We start from the raw sequence: 22,448 nt of genomic DNA on the forward strand, positions 1-22,448 counted from the left end.
AGGCCTGCCTCCATCCACCGTCCTGTCTCTCCACCCACCTGCCCCCCATATCGGGAAGCCGGAGGCCGCGGAGTGGTCAGCTGGGGTCGGGCACGGCGGATCCCGTCCCCCAGGGGGACTCAGCTGCCAGGGGGCGGAGGGGAGGGAGCGGAGGCGCAGCTGGAAGCTTCCCCGGCCCCGCCTGCACGGTGCTGGCCAAGGTCAGAGTCCGAAGCCAGCGGCGGGCTGGCGCGGCGTTACAGCCGCGTCACGGTGTGGAGAGCCCCGCGGGGCTGCCAGGAACTGGGTGCGCTCCCGAGCGGCTGGCGTCCGTCGCGGGGAGGTGACTTGGTGGCGATCGACGAGCCACATCCTCGCGCCCACTTTCAACTCCCAGGAGCTGCCCCAAAGAAAATAATCCAGACCGAAAAAGAGAGAGGGGTCCGGATATAGTCACAGCGGCGTAGGGAAATGGTTCCCAAAAAATCTTGGTACATCAGCACAATGGAATTTTTTTTTTTTTTTTTTAATTTCTTCAGGCATTCATTAGGTGCTCACTCGGTGAGGAGCGTCCTGACAGCTACTGGGTAAAAGTGGCTCTCTTCCCCCCACCCACTCTTCCTGGGGTTCGCAGGCAAGATCCTGGTGCTCACAAGCACAGACTCCAGAACCAGACAACGGAGTGGGTCACACTGATCAGCCTCCTCATCTCTGATACCTGGTCCAGAGAGAGGATTCAATGAGGTAATGCTTGTGAAGTGTGTGGCATGGTGCCTGGCACGTAGTTGAAGCTCTCAACAGTTCCCAGCTGTTGTTGTTGCCATAACTGTTACTGCAGAAATTTGAGAAATGCCCTCAAAGAAGGGTGCTCAAACCGTCACAGGATCACAGAGGAAGTTGTGCTAAGTGATGCAGTAAAAGGACACCTACGCTCTTAGGAGTCCACAGAAGAGGATGTGCTAAGTGCCCCAAAAGAAGAACATGCAAGTTCTGAGAGCACAAAGAACATTGTGTTTCATTCCGCCTGGGGGTGCTAGCTTAGCTGGGTCTTGAAGAATGTGTAGGAGTTTGCTGTGTGGACCAGAGACCAGAAGGCATTCCAGATAGAAGCAAACACATGGGCTAAGACGGGAGGAGAGAAGGAGCAGGGTAAGTTCCAATAATGGTGTCTTGGGGAGAATCAGAGTGGTGTCCAGGAGTGCCGCTCTTTACCTCTGCACACCTGTCCTCAGTCACAAGCTGGCCCACCTGCTGTGAACATCTGGACCTTGGCTCTGCATGCTCAAGACCCCACCAGGGGCACCCTCCGTCCATGGTGAGGCCCACAGCCTTTTGGTGGCCTGTCAAACCCACTCAAGATGCTTGGAGGCCAACATCAAAAGGGAAGTTTCCTTTATCCTTTTCTTCCCACTATCATTCTCAACCTCTTATAAATTTGCTCACCTCCTTTCCAGCAATCTTTGAGCTCTTTATATCCAAAGATGCTGGGAGAAATAGGGGTGAGCTGTTGTTGTGTCCATTGACTCAACTCCAAGTGAAAAACAGTCCCAACTTCTTGAAAGCAGGGATTTGGGTGATAATATTAATCATACTAGTTAACAAACATGATCACTTCCTCTCCCTCAAGCCCTTTGCATACACAATCTCTCCAAATTGCTGTTCTTGACCCCTGGTTTTAGATAATGCAGCTGAATGGAAGTGATTTGCTGAGGGCCACCCAGCTAGTAATGGTGAATCTGAGATTCAAACCCAGGGCTCTCTTACTCCAATGTTCATGCTCATACCACTGGGCCATGCTATTTAAGGAGCTAAACACGGGGGCGCCTGAGGGTTGCAGTCAGTTAACACCTGACTCTTGGCTCCAGCTCAGGTTGTGACCTCGAAGTTGCGAGATTGAGCCCACGTGGGACACTCAGCAGGGAATCTGCTCAAGACTCTCTTTCCCTGACAAACCATAAGAGACTCTTAATCTCACAAAACAAACTGAGGGTTGGGGGTGGGGGGGAGTGGGGTACAGAGAGGGTGGTGGGGTTATGGACATTGGGGAGGGTATGTGCTATGGTGAGTGCTGTGAAATGTGTAAACCTGGCGATTCACAGACCTGTACCCCTGGGGCTAAAAATACATTATATGTTTATTAAAAAATTTAAAAATTAAAAAAAAAAGACTCTCTCTCCCTCACCCTCTGCCCCTCCCCCCCAAAATAAATAAATAAATCTTTTCCCCCCCCCCCCAAAAAAAGGGAAGCTAAACATGGGGTTTCTGGGTGGCTCAGTCAGTTGAGCATCCAGCTCTTGATTTCTGCTCAGGTCATGATCTCAGGGTCGTGGGACTGAGCCTGTGTGGGGCTCCATGCTGGGCGTGGAGTTGGCTTTTGAATTCCCTCTCCCCCTCTCCCTCTGGCCCTCCCTCCACACTCGTGCTCTCTCCCTCTCAGTCACTCTATATATAAAATAAATAAATATTTGAACAAGAAGAAGATAAGCCTAGTGAGGGTTTCAATCAAGAGTACAGAGAAGGCAGGGCTCCTGACATCGTCCTCTGGGGAAGCGGTTAGCTGGTGAGGTTGACACAAGCTGGTAAGGGACCACGGCCACGGACCCAAGTGTCACATACTGAGCGTCTTCTATGTGCCAGACACTGCTCTGCATGTCATGTCGGTGTGTTAGGAGTCCACCCCAAACCAAAACCACACGAGGTCTTTTGACCAAGGGGATTTCATATAGGGGATCTGGTTTGCAGCTCTGACTTGCCTAGAGGAGCCAAACAGGGTAGCGAGGTGACCTGGAGGTTCGTAACAGCACCTCTGTCACCACTGGGACCAGGACATGAAGGGACACAGGAGAAGATAGGGTGACCAGAGCCCATGGTTCAAGACTACCTGGCAGGCACCAGAGCCACCGTGGGGATGGAGCCGCCACCGGGGAGACCACCAGGTTTGGAACCCTGACAACCGCCCCTCCAGGTAGTTATTTTTATCCCATTTTAAAGATGAGGAAACAGAACTGCAGAGGTTAAGAAATGAAACCAACCAAGATGAAGCACCTTTGAGGTCAGTGGAGCCCTGGTTCAAACCCAGGTCAGTGTGTCTGTCTTCACAGCTCAGGTCAAGCCAGTCACCACAGGGACTTGGCACACCATGAAGAATTCAGCAACAAAAGAAGGCAGTTTAGGAACTTCCAAAGCCTTGACCACTGGGGTCAAGTCTCAAGGGCCCTGGGGTGACAGTGGTGTTCACATCGCCTTCCCTTCCTGCCCACCAAGTCCCAGTTGTAGCTGGGCAGTAAAGTCAGATGAAGCCACAGCCTGACTCTGATGTTGGGATAAAGGGTGATTTCCATCTTCTTCTTTGTGTTCCTGTGTTTTCCAAAATTTCCCCAAGGAATAGGCACATTGTCATCAATGAGAAGGACAGAAAATCTTCAGGTAACACCAAGCCAGTAGTGGCCTCCAGATGAAGCCTTTCACAGGAAAAAAATTGGAGTGAAAGATGCTTATAGGAGGGCAGACTGGTTTGCCTCCATCCTTCAGCCTCCTCCCCTGGGAGGGGACGGACCCACGGGGTCTGCCCCTCACAAACACCTACACCCCATACATACATGTATCACACACATGGTCTTACATGTGCAACATGTGTGTGCACTACACGCATTTGCTCACACATACACACGTAAAAGGCACACGTACACATGCACTGACACACGTGCATACACACAGGTACATGGACATAAGCCAAACTGTAGCCTCTCGTGTATCACCCACATATACGTGCACATATCACACCCATTCACACACAGGCAAACACATCATATGCATGTACACACCACACACATGTGCACGTAGCCATTACACACATCACACACACACACACATGCACACAGGCTCATTCTGTTTTGCCTTTAAAATGGGACTTGGCAACATTTTCCCAGCACAACCGGCTCACAGGGCTTTCTCTGGACTCCTTGCAGCACATCTGTTGGAACCTAGAACGGGCCGCCCAGCTGAGATCTCAGGGATATGGTCCAGAGAACCCTTCCATCTGTGACCGTGGCAGAAGGCTCTGACTGTGCCCTTGAGCATTGAGCATAGAGCAGCCAGTCAGGAGTTTGCCTCTCACACCCAGAAGAGCTGCCCCAGACCTGCTTCCTCCGAAGCAGCCCCGCACTCACTTGAAGGAGTGGCTGAAGTTGGCAGAGTTCACACTTGCCCCCGGGGGGCAGGGCAGGTGTGGGCGGAAGCTTATGTGGCCAGACCCACCGGAGCCCTCACAAAGGCCCTTCAAGTCAGAATGCTTGAGTCAAGCCCCTGCTTCTCTATGGGCCTCAGTTTCCTCATCCTTCGTGGGAAGGACCTCTCAGCTCTGCGGCCCCACACAGCACGTTCCCTGCGCGCTGCATTCAGCCTGCAGTCCGAGCCTCCTGACCTACAGGCAGTGGGAGAGGGATTTGATTGAGAGGACGAAGCACACCCAGAGTCCTCAGCTTTATCTATTCCTCGGGCTCTCACAGTCCCTGCCACTATAAATATGCATGTGGCTCACTCCACCAGCAAGCCCAGATGGTCTGGGGGCAGGCTGGTAAGGGGAGGGGGAATCCCCCCAGCGGTGCATTTACTCCAGTGCCCTGCAGGGGAACCACCCCCAAGTGGTTTGCCAAAAACATCTGCCCACATGTTTCCTGGATGAAATACTGAGCAGCAAAGGGCCTGGGATGGGAGGGGACAGCTGTGAGGTAAGGGCCTCCGGGGTGGTCTAGAACAGGAAGAGGGTGGCAGGCACCGCACCTGCAGGTGTGGGGGCAGGGTCGCTTGGGTCAGTCACGGACCTGGAGCTGTTCGTGGCGGGCTAAGATGCCCCTCTGGAGCAAGGTAACCTTTTAGACAGGGATGCCGCAGCGGAGATTGAATGTAGGCGTTCTGGTTCTTTAGACAAAGACCTTGTCGGTCCCAACACAGGATGAGTGAGGACAGGAAATCCTCTTGAAATGACCTTAAAATGAACTTAGCATCCCCTGGAAGAACGGAATGAACCCTGTATAGTCGGAGTACAGAGTGGGCTTTTACCGAGAGCCAGGTTGGCTCTCTGGTGCCATGTTCCTCCCCCCAGGGTAAGGAATTGGTGGGGCCAAGAAGACACACGCCGCTGGACGATCCCACGTACCCCCTTATCCTCAGGGAGCAGCCATAGGCCCAAGGGATGGAATGTCTGTTACTATGCTAGCTGCTGTAGTCAGGATCGCATTTGGAAAAGAGGCTGGGCCAAGCAGTTTAACAGTGATTTAATACAAGAAAGAGTTACAAGCATGACAGAAGAGCTGGAAACCTAAACAGGGAAGGGTAAGGCAATGCAGATTAGAAACAGCAAGAAAATGCTCCTTCCCTAGCGTTGGAGGGACAGAGGAAGGGAGGGCATTATCAGCGGCTGGAACTGGGACCAGCAGGAGCTAGGACTCAGGGGTGGGGGGGGGGTAGACACAGCCCTTACTGGAGACACCACTTGAAGCAGAGAGGACCAAAGAGAGCCTTTCCCCAGCTACTCCCTTTCTCCACACGGATCTCTCGCCAGGGCCTTCCATTGGCTGAACCTACAGGAAGCCCAAATGAAGGGGAGCCTGGGAAATGTAGTCCACAGGATTAGGCGTCCGCAAGACTGCAGAGCAGGAAAGGATGAGGGACGGATAGGACAGCATGTAAGAAAATGGCAGGTCTCTCTGCCTTCATTTTTTGACGGGGTGAAAATGTCTATTGTGCCTACCCAAGGGCAGGAGGTTGCCTCAGCTGACATCTTTGAGTCTTTTCTGATCATACAGCAATGGAGGGGGTGAGCAGGGAGGGAGCTGTCTCTGCTACCCCAGGACCCCATCAGGAGGGAGAGTGGGAGAATGACCTCAGGTGGGCACCACAGGTCACCTGACTGTGGCCTGGAGAGCTGGGATATCTGGACTCCCAACACTTGAGGTTCGCAGGAGTGGTTGGCCGACATTCCCAGGAAGTAAGTACCAGTAGCAGCAGTCACTCCTAATGAATCATCTATTAGTCTAGGCTAATCTAGCTTCATGCTTTAATTGGATTGTTTCATTTAATTCCTTTAACAACCCTCTAAGACAAGTACCAAGAGTGTCTCCATGAAACACAGAAAAAAAAATTATAGAAAAATAGATGGGGGTGCCTGGGTGGCTCAGTGGGTTAGGGCCTCTGCCTCCAGCTCAGGTCATGATCCCGGGGTCCTGGGATCAAGCCCCGCTTTGGGCTCTCTGCTCAGTGGGGAGCCTGCTTCCCCTCCTCTCTCTGCCTACTTGTGATCTCTGTCAAATAAATAAATAAAATCTTAAAAAAAAAAAAAAGAAAGAAAAATAGATGATGTGTCCCAGGTATCCTCAAATAATCGAACAAAGTCAAAGTCCTAAAACTGAAGAATGAGAACATCCCAGAAGGTCCGGGTATGCAGTGTGGCTACATGAAGCCAAATGAGACCTTCAGGTCAACATAGTCTTTTATCAAATGGATAGAAAAATAATCAACTTCTGGGTATGTTCGTTCTATGTAGTAAAGGATGCATCATTACTACATATGTTTTTATTGAGTAGTTATTTGATATTGAATGAGATTCAACATTGTAAAAGTTTCACATGACATGCTTTAAAATATGGATGAAGAAATGGAAGATCAGAGAGGCGAAGTAACCTGCCCAGGACCACACAGCTTGTCAGTGAGAGATCTGGTATCACTCAGGGGAGTAACTGCTAACTAACCCTCTACATACTATTGATGTTTCCCCACCTATCCAGTCAAGTTCAAAGCTCCTGATCCCCGAGCTGAGATGGGTAAGGGAGGGGGGGTGACATTGGACATGCATGTTCTGGCAGCAACCTGAGCCAAGTACAGACTGGGGGAGAGTGTGGTGTCATCAGTGTGTCCCTGTCACCACAGTGAGTACGCTGTGTGCTAACAGAGCAAAGCCAGAATATTCCCCCAGTGGGACAGCAAAGAGTCAACTGTCAGAAGTTTCTCTGGCTCTCCCTGGTTTTTTCCTTGAAACCAATAAAAAGACCACATTATTAGGGAACTGTGGAGCTCTTCAAACACAGAGGTCAAACACAGAGGCCCAGAGGGGTTGGGTGACTTGCCCAAGGTCACACAGCTGGCAAGAGGAAAACCACACAGCACCAGCAAAGGCACCTGCAAATCTGTTTCGGGGTCTGCTTCCTCTCTCCTCTTTGCTACTACCGAGTTTCGACGGTTTAAACCTAGAGGGCAGAATGGGGACATCTGGTTTTTCCCACACTCCTTCACAGGTTCTAAGCCAGATTTTACACTTGAACTGAAAGTTTTAAGTTTTAGAGAAGAAATTAAGTTTTAAGACATAGCTCTCTCCCTCCTTCCCACCCCAAATATGTTAGAATTTTCTTTTCCCAGACCCCCCCAATATATTGAATCTCTAGGGTCAGAATATATTTATATTCTATGGTCAGAAAAGAGGAATTTGTGAGTTTCCCTATCCCTGGTGAGACCAGGTCAGGGGAAGAAGGGCTCACTCATCTCAGCTCAGGTCTGACGTCTTGGACACCAGGCCTCTCGTCCATCTCCCATCAGAGAACTGTGGGTCTCCATCCCCCAGGCTCCTCTAGGCTGTGTTTGGGGGGAGGATTAATACTCTGCCACAATTCATGAGCCACGGGGGTCAGTGGTGTTGACACCTGGAGTTCTGGCTCATGACTAATGAGCTGCAGGGGACAGAAGGCAAATTCTACCTCACTCAGAGATGGACGGTCTAGCCGGGAGCTGAACACAAGCGTGGTGTTTCATCAGTTAGTTTTTGCTGGGTAACAAACCACCCCAAAGCTTAGTGGTTTAAAACAACAATCATGAGGGACCCCTGGGTGGCTCAGTCGGTTAAGTGTCTGCCTTCGGCTCCGGTCATGACCCCAGGATCCTGGGATCAAGTTCCGCATCGGGCTCCTTGCTCAGCAGGGAGCAGGCTTTCCCTCTCCCTCTGCCTCCCGCTCCTCCTGCTTGTGCTCTCTCCCTCTCTCTATCTTTAGGGGAAAACAAAAAACAAAAAACGAACAATCGTGTGTTCAGCTCATGAGTCCACAGGTCAACCATTTAGTCTGGGCTCCCATGAGTGGCTCTTTCAGTCCCAGCTGGGCTCACCCTTGCACCTCCGGCCAGCTGCTGGGTTTGCTGAGCCTCGGTGGTCAAGGATGGCTTGGCTGAGATGCCGTGTCTCTGTAGCCCGGGCTTTCTACATGCTGGCTGGCGGGATCCCAAGATGAGAGCAGGGATACTCAAGGCCTCTTGGGACCCAGGTTTAGAATGGCCAGTCATTTCACCATATTCCAATGGCTAAGTCATTAGTCACAAGGCTAGGCCTGACTTAAGGATTAGGAAACTGGCCCCCGCTCTTGCTGGGAGAACCTGCAAGGTCACATTGCAAAAAGGCCAGAAGATAGGGAGGAAAGAAGGACGCTTACTGGGTTTGCAAATGATCTTCCCCAAATGTCCCTTCTAAATTCTTCCTAGATGCTCAGGAAGAAAATATATATACGTATCTATTGAATAGAATAGTCCACCCAAGTAAAGATTCGGGGGCCCCAGCCTGGTGTGCACCTACTAAGGGCGAGCCTTAGATCTCAGCTGGGGGCGAGCCCTCCAGCCGTGGTGAGCTCGAGCCTGGGAATCCTGGTTCACGCTGGCCAATGCTACATCGTTAGAACTCTTGTGAGCCTGTTGTGAAACCATCACAGCTTGAAAGTGGCCGTGGTGGCAGTATTTCGACAGCAGAGACACAAGGCAGCACCACAACTCAGAGTGTTTTTCTCCCAGAGAGCTGGTGTGTAAGTACACCACTGCCCTTAAGCCAAAGCAAACACGTTCTCTTCCAGTCTCATGAGTAAGGTGGGTGGATGCCCAGCGAAGGAGTCTAACATGCTAGTCAGCACGTCATGAGGGCAGTCCAGGAAGGTCAACTCAGAGGCTGGAGACTCGCAGGGGAAGGGTCTCAGAGTTCCCTAGGGAGGTAGAGATTAGGTCAGGCATCCTGGAGGAGGTGGCCTTTCAGCTGGGCTCCAAAGCATAAATAAAAGTTGCCGTGGCCAGAGAATGGGGCTGAGGCCGCAAGTGTACTGTTTAGAATCCATTTGGCTCCCGGTGACAGAAAAACCCAAGTGTCAGTGACTCAAGCGATTCAGAAGCCTAATTTTTCTCCCCACAGCAATCTTGGGAAGGAAATGGCCCAGGGACAGGCTGTGCCTCCTGCCCTGCCCTTTAGCCCACCCCATGTTGTAGAATCTCAAGAGAGCAGGTGAAGGACCTTCCCCCATCTCTCCCTTTCTTGGGAGTAGGGCGTCATTTAATGTCCCAAATTTGAAATCCAGCTTTCTTCCTTGCTGGGTGACCTCGGATGGGTTGCTTAACCTTTCTGACTCCAGGACTGCAACTTGGGAAAATGGAGAGAAAGCGATGCATGGGGACTCAGGGGGTGGCTCCGTGCAGAACCTAGCATGGCAACTGACTCAGGGTGGGCACTCAGGGGAGAGAGGGTGTGAGTGAGAAAGAGACACAGAGACAGAGGGACAGAGACATTGGTTCTTCTTTCCAGACTTCAGCCAACCTCTCTCTCAGCTTCTGTCTTATCTGAGAAGTGAGGTTGCCCTTTTTCCTGGGCATGTGTGGGTGGGATGATTGCGGTGGGGAGAAGGTCCTAGGGGCCTGACCTTATGGAATTTGGTTTTACGTGGGCAGCTTTGCTGAACCTTGACCACTTCCGCCTAGCCATTTCAAACAAAGGGTCCATGGGGGACACCTGGCCCCAGCCTCCCACCTGTCCACCTTCACCTGCAGCCTATGATCCCTGTGAGAGGACTAGGCCAGCCACACCTGTCTGCAAAGGCCTCTTTGGGGAAAAGTGCCACCTCCTCCAAGGTCAAGGGGTAAGGCAGTCTGGTTGTGGCAAGGCCCCGGTACAACCAGGGGATAGGCGAGGGTGGGAGGTCTGCTGGGTCAGTGATCCAAACAAATATTTAGCGGATCAATGCTCAAGGTTGACCTTGATAGTTCATCACCTGGGTCATCGGGAAGTGGCTTCCTGATGCTCTCCCCCGCACTTCCTTCACTGAGGCCTTCACCTTCCGGGACAGGCATTTCTGACTGGGGTCAGCAGTTCACCCAACCCCCCAACCCCTAGGCTAGAGCTCCTTGCTTTGCCCACTTAACTGGTCCCAGGACAAATTCTCTCCCCCAGAGCAAGGGGCCAGGGAAGGCAAGCATCCAGGCCTGCTCTCTGTCCAGCTTGCTAGCTCTCCCCTAAACCATCCAGCCACACATCCCTGGCCCCCCTCCATCTGGCGAGGACGTCCCTCTCCCAGGCTCCGGAGGGAAAGAGACTTGGAGGGAGCTGGACCCACATCCCACTGCAGCTGGAGAGGGAGTCCTGTGCTTTCTCAGAAAGCTGCTGAGTGTTGCCCAGAGCCAAGAGCCAAGAGCGCAGCACCGCCTCTCAGGGCGCTTTGTTCCACTTACTGGAGGGCTAAAAATACACTGGCACTGCCAAAGGCAGCCCTCGAGAGCCCAGGGGAGCTAGCAGTGGGGACTCGGTATCCTGGCACCTGGCACAATTAGAAGGAGAAACGCAGTCCCTCCCTCAACACAGAATTCGCCGGCCCCCTGGGTCCCTGCGCCCGCTTTGTCTCCCAGACTCCCCCTTATGTTTCTTCTTCTTGAACATGTGGGGTTCCCTACACCCCTGCTCCACCCCACCCCCGCCTCTGTTTTCTTCCTCTTTCCCTGGCCTGGGCCACCTTCATACCTGGGGGGAGCCTGGGGCTTCCTACTTGACTGTGCTTTTACACATGTCGAAACAGCAGCTCTCCTGTAAAATGCCCAGGAAGCTTCGAATTCCTCCAGCAAAGCCACAATTAGTGGCAAGGCTTAAAATGAAAATCTCCTTAGCAGGCAACAACCCAGGGGCTTAAATTCAAGAACTATGTATTGACACTCGGCTTCAATCGGTCTTCATCTTTCCAGGACCTCAAGCCTCTTGGAGAATCTGGTGGAAGCTATGGACCCAGAAGAATGGCTCAGAAGCAACCTTCTCCAAGTAGTTTTAAGGGATTCATGGATAGTGTGAGCCCTATCCAGGATCCCCCCGGCCCCACCAAACCCCAACATACATCTCCAAGCCAGGAACCCTTGGTTGATTGGAAGCCAGACACTGAGCTGGACCCTGAGCTGGGAAGATAAGAGAGGAGACTAATTTGGGGACACAAAGCAGCCAGCACCGTTGCATTTTGAGAGAGGTAAGAGCCAGGGGCCTTGGGCTTGGGGAGTGGGGAGGAGGAGGAGGAGGCAACAAGAGCGTGAGGGAGAACGGGGGACATCCGAGTGGAGTTTTGAAAGACAAACAGGATTCTACCAGAGAGAAAATGCAGGTTGAGGGATTCGTGTACAGAATGCATGTTCTTAGCAGGGCATACAAAGGAAAGCGTGTTTGAAAGCTGGGTCAGCCTGAGGACTGGCACAGGCTAAGCAGGGTGAGTGTATTGGTTTTCTGTGGCTGAGTAACAAACCACCACACCCTCAGAGGCTTCAAACAGCACACGTTAATGATCTTACAGTGTCCATGGGTCAGGAGTGAGCACAGCTCTGCTGGGGTCTTTGCTCGCTCCTTGCAAAAGGTTTTCAACTGGGGCTGTGATTTCATCTGAAGCTTAATGAGGGGAAAAATGTGCTTCCCAGTTCATGCAGGTGGTGGGCAGAATTCATTTCCTGGCAAGTCCGGGACGGAGAGCCCCAGCTTCCTCCTGGCCAGAGGCTGGAGGCTGGCCTCAGCTCCTTGAGGCCACCTACGGTTTCCGGAGGCCGCTGCCAGGGGCTCACCTCATGGTCCTCTCCGTAGGCAGCTCACAGGACAGATATGGGCTTTTTTCAAAGCCAGCAGGAGAAGTTCTCTCGATGAAGTCAGCTAAGACAGTGTCTTCTATGACATAACCTAGTGAAGGAGTGACGTCCCCTCGCCTTAGCTATATCCTATTGGCTAGCAGCAAGTCACGGGTTTGAAGGCATTTAAGGGGAGAAAATTATACAGGCAGTAACAAAAAGAGTGAAGATCATGGGGCCTTCTTAGAATTCAGCCTCCCACAGGAAGACTTAGCTGGAAAGAGGGTTAGAGCCCAATGGCAAAGGTCTTGAAGACCGGAGTTAGGAGTTAAGAACTTGATTCCATGAGACCTAAGAAGCCACTGGAAGGGTTGGAGAAGGAAGGATAAGAACAGAGGTGAAATAAATAAATAAAATCTTTTTCAAAAAAGAGAGAGAGACAGAGCAGAGGCGAAGAAGCCATTGCCCTTCGGAAGGCGATTGCCCTGATTCAGAGGCAGAGAATGAGGAGCTGTGGCCATGGGGATGGCACTCAGTGACAGGGGAATGGACAGCTCCACATGGGAAGGAGACAGCGAATTTAACTTTGGTCTAGTGGCTCTCAGCTGGTTGTGGATCACCCACGTAGGGATATCTGGTAGGAAGTTGGAAATGTGAGATTTAGAGCTCATAAGGTAAGGAGGAAACAAGAGACTAGATCCCGTAGTCAGTGCTAACAGGGGGTAGATGAAGTAATGGGGCAAAATGAGAGAGAACCAAGGAGGCACCCTCAAAAGAAGAAAGAGCCAGGCTGAGAGGTAGGAGAAATGTGGGGGTGCTACAGGAAGAGTTCTTGGAACTCTTGTTCAAAGCTACAGGGAGGTTCAGCAAACAAGACAACAACTGACAGGCTTTGGTGACGACCGCCTGGGAGCAGTCTCAGAGGGGCGGGGTTTTCCAGGTCAGTGAGAGGCTGAAGAGGGTCCATCACTCCTTCCAGAAGGAACATGGCAGTAACTCTGAGAGCACATTTGAGGGTGAGGAAGGGAGGAGGAGGAGAAGAAGAAAGTGATGGATACAGAGTAGATGGGGGAGACTCTGAGAGGGACAAATCTTGCTGGCCTAAAAGCTGAGACCCAGCAAACTCACCCTGAATGTTCCCTTTCCTGCATTGCCCCAACCCTCCCACCAGTGGGACAGTGGGTAGGCCCAAGACAAGCCGAAGAAGGAAGCGACTTGGCAATAGAACACATCTGGGAGCCTTGACCCTTGCCCCCAACCTTGGGCTTGTCCTAGCTGTTTCAAAAAGCTTAAAAGGGAAGACTCAGTAGAACTCAGGCATCTGCGAGGGCTTCTGGATAGCACACAGAGCATCCCGCCCTTACATTTTCTTGGGGAGTGGAACCCAGTGCAGTCCTGGGGCAGATGGCATATCCCCAAAACAGCCACAGCAGTATTTCCCACTGCACATGCTCATTTACAACATGGCTTTGATGCTCTCTCATCAAGAGGTGGGGTCTGTGTCCCTTCACCTTGAACCTGGTGGGCCTTTGTGACCACCTCCACTAGTAGAGTCCGCAGAAACGAGGTTGGGTGACCTCATCCTCATGGTGGGACCTCACAGCTGGACAGGCCATACATCTTCCACAGGTGTCTCTTTCTTGGGACTTGTGTCTTTGAAGTCCTGAGCCATGGTGTAATACATCCAGTTATCCTCAAGTCGCCATAAAAAGAGACCCTCCCCCGCCCAGCCCAGCCTCAGCTGAGCTCCCAGCCAACACCTGAGCCCTCAGGCCACACCTCCCGCAATGACTCTTGATCGTAGTCTGCCTTGTTCTCCTAGGGGATTCACGAGGCACTGCCCCATCGCCCTGGCTGTGCATTCCCTGGGAAGGCCAGCTTTATTCCCCCAGATACACTCTGCCCAAGCCCCGGAGTAAGTGAGAAGCAAGTAGGCCCCAGGATGAGTGTCCTGCTGCTGATAGGCACAGGTCACCTGCCCAGCTCCCAGATCCCCACCCACTCCACTCCAGGAAACATGGAAAATCCAGAGACCGCCCCAGCCCCAGCTGCACTCCAGGAAGAACCTGGGCAGGCGGCCCAGAATTACACAAAATGGACTTTGGGCTGATTGCCCAAGTTGGACTAACACCCCCACCTTCTTAGAAAGGGCATTCTTTCCGGAACCAAGGCCACAGCTTGTCACGAAAGCCAAATGTTGGCAGAGCAGATCTGATGGGGCAGGAGGGGCCCCTTGGAGTAGAGGAAGCCCATCCTTGATGCCTCCCCCAGCCTGCCAGTCAGGGGAGGGAAAGGAGACCCTCACATGCGCAGAACACAGATAATCCAGATTGCTACAGGCGGCCCAGTGCTCCCAAGAATGGACTCAAAGGCATTGGGACTCCTCCCCCTCATCCCAGCAGTCAGCAGTGAGATAGCTTGGAAGCATAATGAAATGGTGCTCCTTGCAGCAAAACCCATTAGAACCAGGAAAAAATTACTTCGTATCCTGGATTTGTGTTAGGATGTAACTGACACCAGTACGTGGGGCATCTCAGCTAGGATTTGACCGCTCACTTAAATTGCTTTAATTTTGTTACCCATTTCTTCAACAAATATTCAGTGAGCATCTACTATGTGCCAAAAACGATAAGAAAAAGACACAGATTCATAAATAAATGGGTGTGTGACTATGGAAAGGACACCCCTAGAACAGTGGTTCCCCACCCGGGTCCCTGGGGACATTTGTCAGCATCTGTGGACATTTTTGACTTCTAGTGGGCAGAGGCCAGGGATGCTGCTGAGTATCCCTACTGTGCACGGGACAGCCCCACACCACAGAGAATCGTGTGGCCTCAAATCTCTTTAGTGCTGAGATGGAGAAACCTGATCTACAAGGAGACACAAAAAACAGGTGACCAGTGTTTACCTGGTGGGGGAGGGGAACGGGGAGACCAGGACACATGGGTCATCGCTTTGCACCCTGTGCTCTTCTCAACAGTTTTGTTGAAAAGATTCTTACCGAATGCAGGTATTACTTATTATTATTATTATTATTTTAAGAATAATCGTGGGAGGCCTGGGGGGCTCAGGCGGTTAAGTGTCTTGCTTGCGGCTCAGGTCATGATCTCAGGGTCCTAGGACTGAGTCCCCCATCAGGCTCCCTGCTCAGCGGGGAGCCTGCTTCTCCCTCTGCCTGCTTGTGCTCTCTCTCTCTCTCTCTGACAAATAAATAAATAAAATCTTCTTCAAAAAATGGGGTATCTGAGGGGCTTAGTCGGTTAAGCATCTGCCCTCAGCTCAGGTCATGGTCTTAGAGTCCTGGGATTGAGCCCCACCTTGGGCTCCCTGCTCAGCAAGGAAGCCTGCCTCTCCCTCTCCCTCTGCCTGCTGCTCCCCCTGCTTATGCTTGGTCAAACAAATAAATTAAATATTTTTAATAAATAAACATAAATAAAAAATTAAATAACCAAAAAGAGAATAAAGGGGACTCGAGTTAGCCATAATTATTTGCTGGTCTTCACCTGACAGTGGAGAGAAAGAACTCTGAAGAGGAGGGAAAACCAAGGACAGCACAACGTCTGCTCCCTGTAGCCTGTGAACCCATCCAGCCTCCTCGAAACTGGGGTTTCTCAACATCAGCGCCCCTGATGCTAGAGACCAGATCATTTTTTCTTGTGGGAGCTGTCCTGCATGCCGTAGGACATCCAGCAGCTTGGAGTCTGCCTTCTCCCTGCTAGGTGGCACCTGCCTCCCAGTCGTGACAAATAAAAATATTTCTAGATATTTCCAAATGCTCCATGGGGAAGGGGTGCAAAATCATCCCCGGTTGGGAACCACTGTACTGGGCCCACTCTGTACAAATCCAAACATGAGGAAGTTTCCATTCACTGACCTCTCGACCTCACAGTGCAGCTGGTCCTCCACTGGACACATAACCATGCAAACGGGCCCCAGGATGTGGAGAGAGCAGACAGTATGCAGAGCAAAGGGCTGAGGGGGCGCGAGCTGCCTGTGGGAAGTGTTACTCACAGATCTGTGTGTGTATAAAGGGGCCTCCAGGCTCCTCTGAACCATCTGCCCATTTCACAGACAGAGGAAGAGGGCCCGGGGTGATGTGGCCAAAGTCACACTGTGAATGATGGCCAGGTGAAGCTGGGATGACGCTATTCCCGATAGCATCCCAAGATATCCTTTGAGATTTTCCTTGTTCTGTTCCATGTGTACCCTAGTGTGCCTCTCTTGAAACTGATCACCTCTGATAGCGCATAACTAGCCTCATATGTTTTCGACATTTACCCTGTCTTTCTAGAGAAGCGTTCTCTCAGCTGTTCCCTGGCATGGCAGCAGACCCCTGCAGGAACCAGCTTGTTTGTGGACACAGGAGTGTCGCCTAGAGGCTGGAGGGTCATACCAGCGGCTGGCTGCCGCAGACCCAGACATAGAAATGTCCTCCATCCCTGTGCCTGTGGCCCCTTCTGCAGCCACAGGCGGCTGAGACCTGGGGAAACCCAGTTGATGAAACTCTCTGACTTCTCCAAAGAAGAGAGCAGCAGGGAAGAGTGGCAGGAAAATCAAAATCCACCTTGTTTCAACTCCTTGGGAAAGGCAGAGCAGGGGGACCCTGGCCTTGGGCAATGAAGTCAAGTTAGTCCCTTCCTTCCTGCTGGTGTGAAAAGCTGGGTTACCCTTCCCACAGTTAAAAATGCTGGCTTGAAGCCAGACTGCCTGGGCTTATAGCCCCATCCTCCTACTTCCTGGCTGTGTGATCTCAGACAAATTACTTAACCTCTCTGAGCCTGAGAAATGGCATCAATAAAATAGACATGATCACAGTCACCTCTTCATAGTATCGTTAAAGTCAGCTGAGACAAAATATGTGACATTCTTAGTACAGTGACCATCACGAGGTAACTTGAAATTACATGATATCTGCTATTATTGTATTATTAATGATAAATAGAATAATAAATACTTTACCATGGCTCATAAGCTGGTAAGTGGAGCCCGATACTAATTTTCACAAATGAATTCCATTTTGGAGTTAAAGGGTTGAAAACTAATTAGAAATTGCTGGTCATTTGTATAACATCCCCCCCACACACCGACATTCCATATTAGAAAATAAAAGGATCTTTTAAAAACACATTTGAAGGATGCCTGGATGGCTCAGTTGTTAAGCGTCTGCCTTGGGCTCAGGTCATGATCCCAGGGTCCTGGGATCAAGCCCCACATTGGGCTCTCTGCTCAGCAGGAAGCCTGCTTCTCCCTCTCCCACTCCCCCTGCTTGTGTTCCCTCTCTCGCTGTGTCTCTCTCTGTCAAATAAACAAATAAAATCGTCAAAAAAATAAATAAGTAAAATAAAATAAAAACACATTTGGATGATGTTATAGCTCATCTGAACAGCTAAGACATGATGGCCCTGGCTCTTTTCCAGCTGCAGTGTTTTTCTCATTGATCAGAGAGAAATCCCCAAGGTCTGGCAAAGGAAGCTTTTAATTGCTCTGGATGGTCTGATTTTTGGCATAGCTGCTCAAGCGTATAATTGAGTGAGAGAGAGAGAGGGAGGGAGAGAGAGAATGAATCGCTTCGAGATTGCTTTGAGATAAATATGTAGTCAGATCTCCCCCTTTCTGACCAGACCTAAAAGATATCCCTGGCCCGGCTCCCACAGGCTCTGGGAAACAAGAGCACAAAGCAGGAATTTTCCTGATGTTTATCAAAATAACAACGGGTGATAGTAACCACCGCTACCCTTTGTCATTTGTGCTTGCAGTAGGTCGCATCTCCCCAGGAGCAGACCCTGGGACAAGCGTTCCGGCCAATCTGGTTTATTTGGAGGGAATCTCAGAAGCACCAGGAAGGCAATGGGAAAATGACACAGAGAATGCAAGTCAGCCTAGTAAAGGACGTTTTATGAAGCAGGTTACCACCCAGGCACCTAGAGCTTAATCCCCCTGAGAACTGTGGGGGCCAGTGAGGAACACACACTTCAGCGTCATCTCCTCGGAGGGATGAGGGAGCTGCAGAATTTATACCCATCGGTCATTGGGCAAGTGCTGCTCCTAGAAGGTACTTATTCCAGCCATCTCTAGGGCAGGCAGCAAGAAGAAGCCCTGGGGCAAAGAGTCACAAGGAATATCAGGGTCTTCTGGAAAGGGCATGTTGTGGGGGAGGGCACCAACAGTGCCCCCCAAATAAGACAATCCCCAAATATAATGAATCCCCCATCTCCCCACTCAAAATATCTGAAGGATGTATGACATAACTGAATATATAATCTTTTTCAAAGAAGATGAAATAAATATGTATTTCTAATAATTTATTTTTTATTTACCATACATGCCTACAATCACATATGTGATCATCTATTCATTGACAAGATTTGCATTCTTCACCCTCCTACTCAGACTCCATCTCTTGCTGCTCCTCCAACTAGACCTTAGTGCTCAGGGTCTTCATTGTCATCGAAGCCACCTCCTGAGTCATCTGAGTTTCTGAACACATCGTCTTCCCTCCCCGTCTCGGTTCTTGGCGATACAGCGTCTTGGGGACCTGGAGGATGATTTCGATGGAATTTTTATCCTAAGCCTGGAGCACCTCTTTGCATACTATCAGGGAAGCTGGCTTTTCTGTTCATCCCAGGCGTGTCGATGCGCCATCTTCATAATGGAACCATGATGGGGCGCCTTCTTCATAATGGAATCACGACGGGATGGCTTTCTTAAGTGTTCTTGAAAGACTGTTTACACTCCCGTAGCAAAGCCATGATGCTACACCCTTAGGAGCTGTTTCCAAGCCTGGGTTAAACTTCTTAGCCTCCTTCTATCGATTTCTTCAGATGACCTTAAGAAGCGGCCAGGGCAACCCTCAAGGGAGGTTGCAGGTGACCTGTCTCACCCAAACAGCGCCTAGCCATTCAGCATAAACTAACTGGGGGCATCCCCACGACATGAAAGATTATTGAAAATAAAGAGCTCCTTATCCCAGGGATCATGTAGGGAGTGGGGAACTTCGTGGTGTACCCAAATAGTGGTCTTGGTGGTTGTATGCGTGAACTCATATCATCTTTACAACCACCCCACAAGGTGGGTTCCCGCCATCCTCATGTCACGGATGGAGAAACTGAGGCTCTGAGAGGCTTGGACAGCTGTGGAGTAACTCCACATGTACTCGTCCTCCCTGTCCCTGCACTACCAGCCCTGCTGAGGAGGGTAGGGCATAGCTATACCCATGTGCATAACTGGTAGTCTTCCTCCCCCATCAAGAAAGCCTAGGGTGAGGGCAGGGGAGCCTCAGCTGACCCTGCAGTGTGGCAGGGTCCTCTCTCTATCCTCCCTGGTCTTCCTGAGCTAGGGAAGCAAGAGGCAACCTCCACCACTCCAGCTGAAAACTTCCATGATTCAAGGATAGTTTTCTAGCCACAGAGATCTGGGTCTCCTTCCAAAAATGAGGCCCAAGACCATTTCAGATGGGCAGGAAAACATCTGCAAGGGTTTTCAAAACAAAAAAATATATAGGGCATCTGGGTGGTTCAGTAGGTTGAACATCTGCCTTCAGCTCAGGTCATGACACAGGATCGAGCCCCGTGTCAGACTCCCTGCTCGGGAGTGGGGGGGAACCTGCTTCTCCCTCTCTCTCTGCCCCTCCCCCCACTTGTGCACGCTCTCTCACTCTCTCTCTCTCTCAAACAAATAAATGACATCTTTAAAAAAAAAAGACAAAACAGAAAAGCCTCGACACCCCCTTTCCTTTCTCTCTTGCTGGTCAGTCAGTCACACTTGGTATGTTTGCTGACTGACGGAGCAGAACCACGAAGGAGTGTAAGGGGGAGGCGGAATTCAGCATGGTGTCCTAGGAAGACTGGGGACCTTGGAACACCACAGGGCTGAGCTCACCACCTTGTGGCACTCTAAGCCTCAGTTTTCACCATCTGTAAAATGGGTACTGATCCCTACCTCAAAGATCGTGATGAAGATTAAGTAGAAGGCAGCAGCAAACACTGGTCCAAGCTCAGGGATGGTGAGGGCTGCCCACTGGCTGCATGGCACAGACTGGGTCCCCAAGCTGGGGGGTAGGGAAGGTGCCTGAATGGAGAGAAGAATGGCAGTAGTGGGGACCCAGACACCTAGCTTTTTGTCCTCTCCCGGGCAGGGGCATCTCTTCCAAACCCCAAGACCCTCTCTTGGGTGGCAGAGGACGAACCTGTCTGCTAGAACTCCGCCCTCTCACCCCAGTGGAAAGCAGTCCAGTCCAGGCTGGGCGCCAACAGTCAAGTAGTGTGGGGGAGCGTCCTGGGGGTCAAGGATGCCCAGTGGACTCAATTGCACCACTGGGTCTCAGGTAGAGTCTCCCGCTCTGGAAACCAAGGTGTACAATGAGGTAAGAGGAAGAAATGAGAGAGGGAGAACAGAGCCACAAAGGGCCCACGAGAGGGGGCACCTTGGAGCCTCAGGCCGCTGAGTTCCCACACAAAGCTGTGGGCGTCAGAGGGGATGCGGAGGTCTCACTGGAAGTCTGCCCTTGGCCTTGCTCTCATATCTCTTCACAGCTATGATGTGCAGAGGGTTCTCAAGGGCAGGGTTTCAATTTTGCAAATGGATCCTCAGAAAATTGCGTCTCCCAGCTCCCCGCCACCAGCCACGTCAGCAAAACACAGCCCCAAAGAGCAGTCTGCTGTCGGCAAAGCTGGGCGGCAGCTCAGAGGCCAAAGGTGACTCAGGAGGGGCTGTTTTAAATTAGCCGATGGCCATGCCCTCCCACTGGTGACAATAACCAGACTAGGAGGGGACACTGGAGTCTCCCATGTTATGAAAACCTGAAGCCTGCCGTGAGACAGGGACCATCTTACAGGCCACCCAGAACCTCCAGCTCCTGTAGTTCTGTGTCCTCAAGAGGAAAATGAGAAGATCATGCGAGGTGGCTTCTGGGACCCTGCCCAGTTCTGACATTCTCTAATTCCAGCGTTTCTCCCGACCTTCTTTGTAGGGTCTCCTCAGGGTTCTGCTAGGCTGGGCCGCTGTGAGATGCCCTCACTCTGGACATAAAGGGATATGTGTCCTCTGTGGTAAACAGAGCTTATGGAATTCAAGATTTGCTTTCAAGTCGACAGCTGTCATCTGGGGGCAGCCCTTTTCCTATTTGGGGGAGAGGGACGCTCCCATCATATGGATCTGAGTGGGGGGGGGTGGGGTGGTCCCTGCCTCCAATCCCAGCAGGCCAGGGCAAAGGCACAGGTTTTTGCCCAGAGGCTTGGCTAGCCCTGGCCAGGCCTTCAAATGTCAAGTGAGTGATAAAAACACTCAGGAGCCATTCAGGGTTCATTGCGTGGTGTCGGCAGCGTGCGGCTGAGGTCATGGCCAGTGGCTACCAGCAGTGATGTCCAGCAGTGGCGGTGTCCAGAGATGATCTCCAAGCCAACTCATCCCATGCCTTTGCCTGTGGTCCCACCACCAAACCACCCTCTGCTCCAGTCCATCTTCCAAGCCCACAACTTTGGGCTCCCTGTAAATGTTATCAGCCACCCAGTAACCTCCAGTATGCTCTTTTTTTCTTTTTGCTTAAAGTTACCTACTGCTGATTTCTGTTGTTTGCTGCCTTCCAAAGGTTGACTGATACAGTATGCCAAACCACCCTTTTTTAGTTTGAGTTAAATAATGTCAAGGAATACTCTTTTGGGGGGTAGGGGAGGGAAATGACTGGGTGGCTCAGTCGGTTAAGAGTCTGACTCTTGATTTGGCTCAGGTCATGATCTCAGGGTCCTGGGATCCAGCCCTGCTCGGCGGGGACTCTGCTTGAGATTCTCTCTCTCCCTCTGCCCCTCCCCCTGCTTGTGCTCTCTCTCTCTCTCTCTCTCAATAAGTAAATCTTTTTAAAAAAAAAAAAAGAAGAATTTGGGGGGAAGGATAAAATTATGATTCTCATAAAAATATAAGGATTTTATTTAGTTCATTAATGAAGGATTGAGTTGAGGTGTTCTAACAGATTCAAGAGAGATTTCTTTTTTTCTTTAATTATTTTATTAACATATAATGTATTATTTGCCCCAGGGATACAGGTCTGTGAATCATCAGTTTTATTTTACACATTCACAGCACTCACCATAGCACATACCCTCCCCAATGTCCATCACCCAGCTACCCTATCTCTACCCCCCCAGGCCCCAGCAACCCTCAGTTTGTTTCCTGAGATTAAGAGTATCTTATGGTTTGTCTCTCTCCCTGGTCCCATCTTGATTCATTTTTTCCCTCCCTACCCTCCACGATCCCTCACCCTGCCTCTCAAATTCCTCATATCAGACAGATCATATGATACTTGTCTTTCTCTGATTGACTTATTTCTCTCAGCATAATACCTTCTAGTTCCATCCACATCATTGCAAATGGCAAGATTTCATTTCTTTTGATGGCTGCATAGTATTCCAGTGTGTGTGTGTGTGTGTGTGTGTGTGTGTGTGTGTGTGTATACCACCTCTTTATCCATTCATCTGTTGATGGACATCTAGGTTCCTTCCATAGTTTGGCTATTGTGGACATTGCTGCTATAAGCACTCAGGTGCACATGTCCCTTCAGATCACTACATTTGTATCTTTAGGGTAAATCCCCAGTTGTGCGA

Source organism: Enhydra lutris, unplaced genomic scaffold (assembly GCF_002288905.1).
Source record: "Enhydra lutris kenyoni isolate GAN:26980312 unplaced genomic scaffold, ASM228890v2 scaffoldscaffold6, whole genome shotgun sequence".
Lineage (NCBI taxonomy): Eukaryota > Metazoa > Chordata > Mammalia > Carnivora > Mustelidae > Enhydra > Enhydra lutris.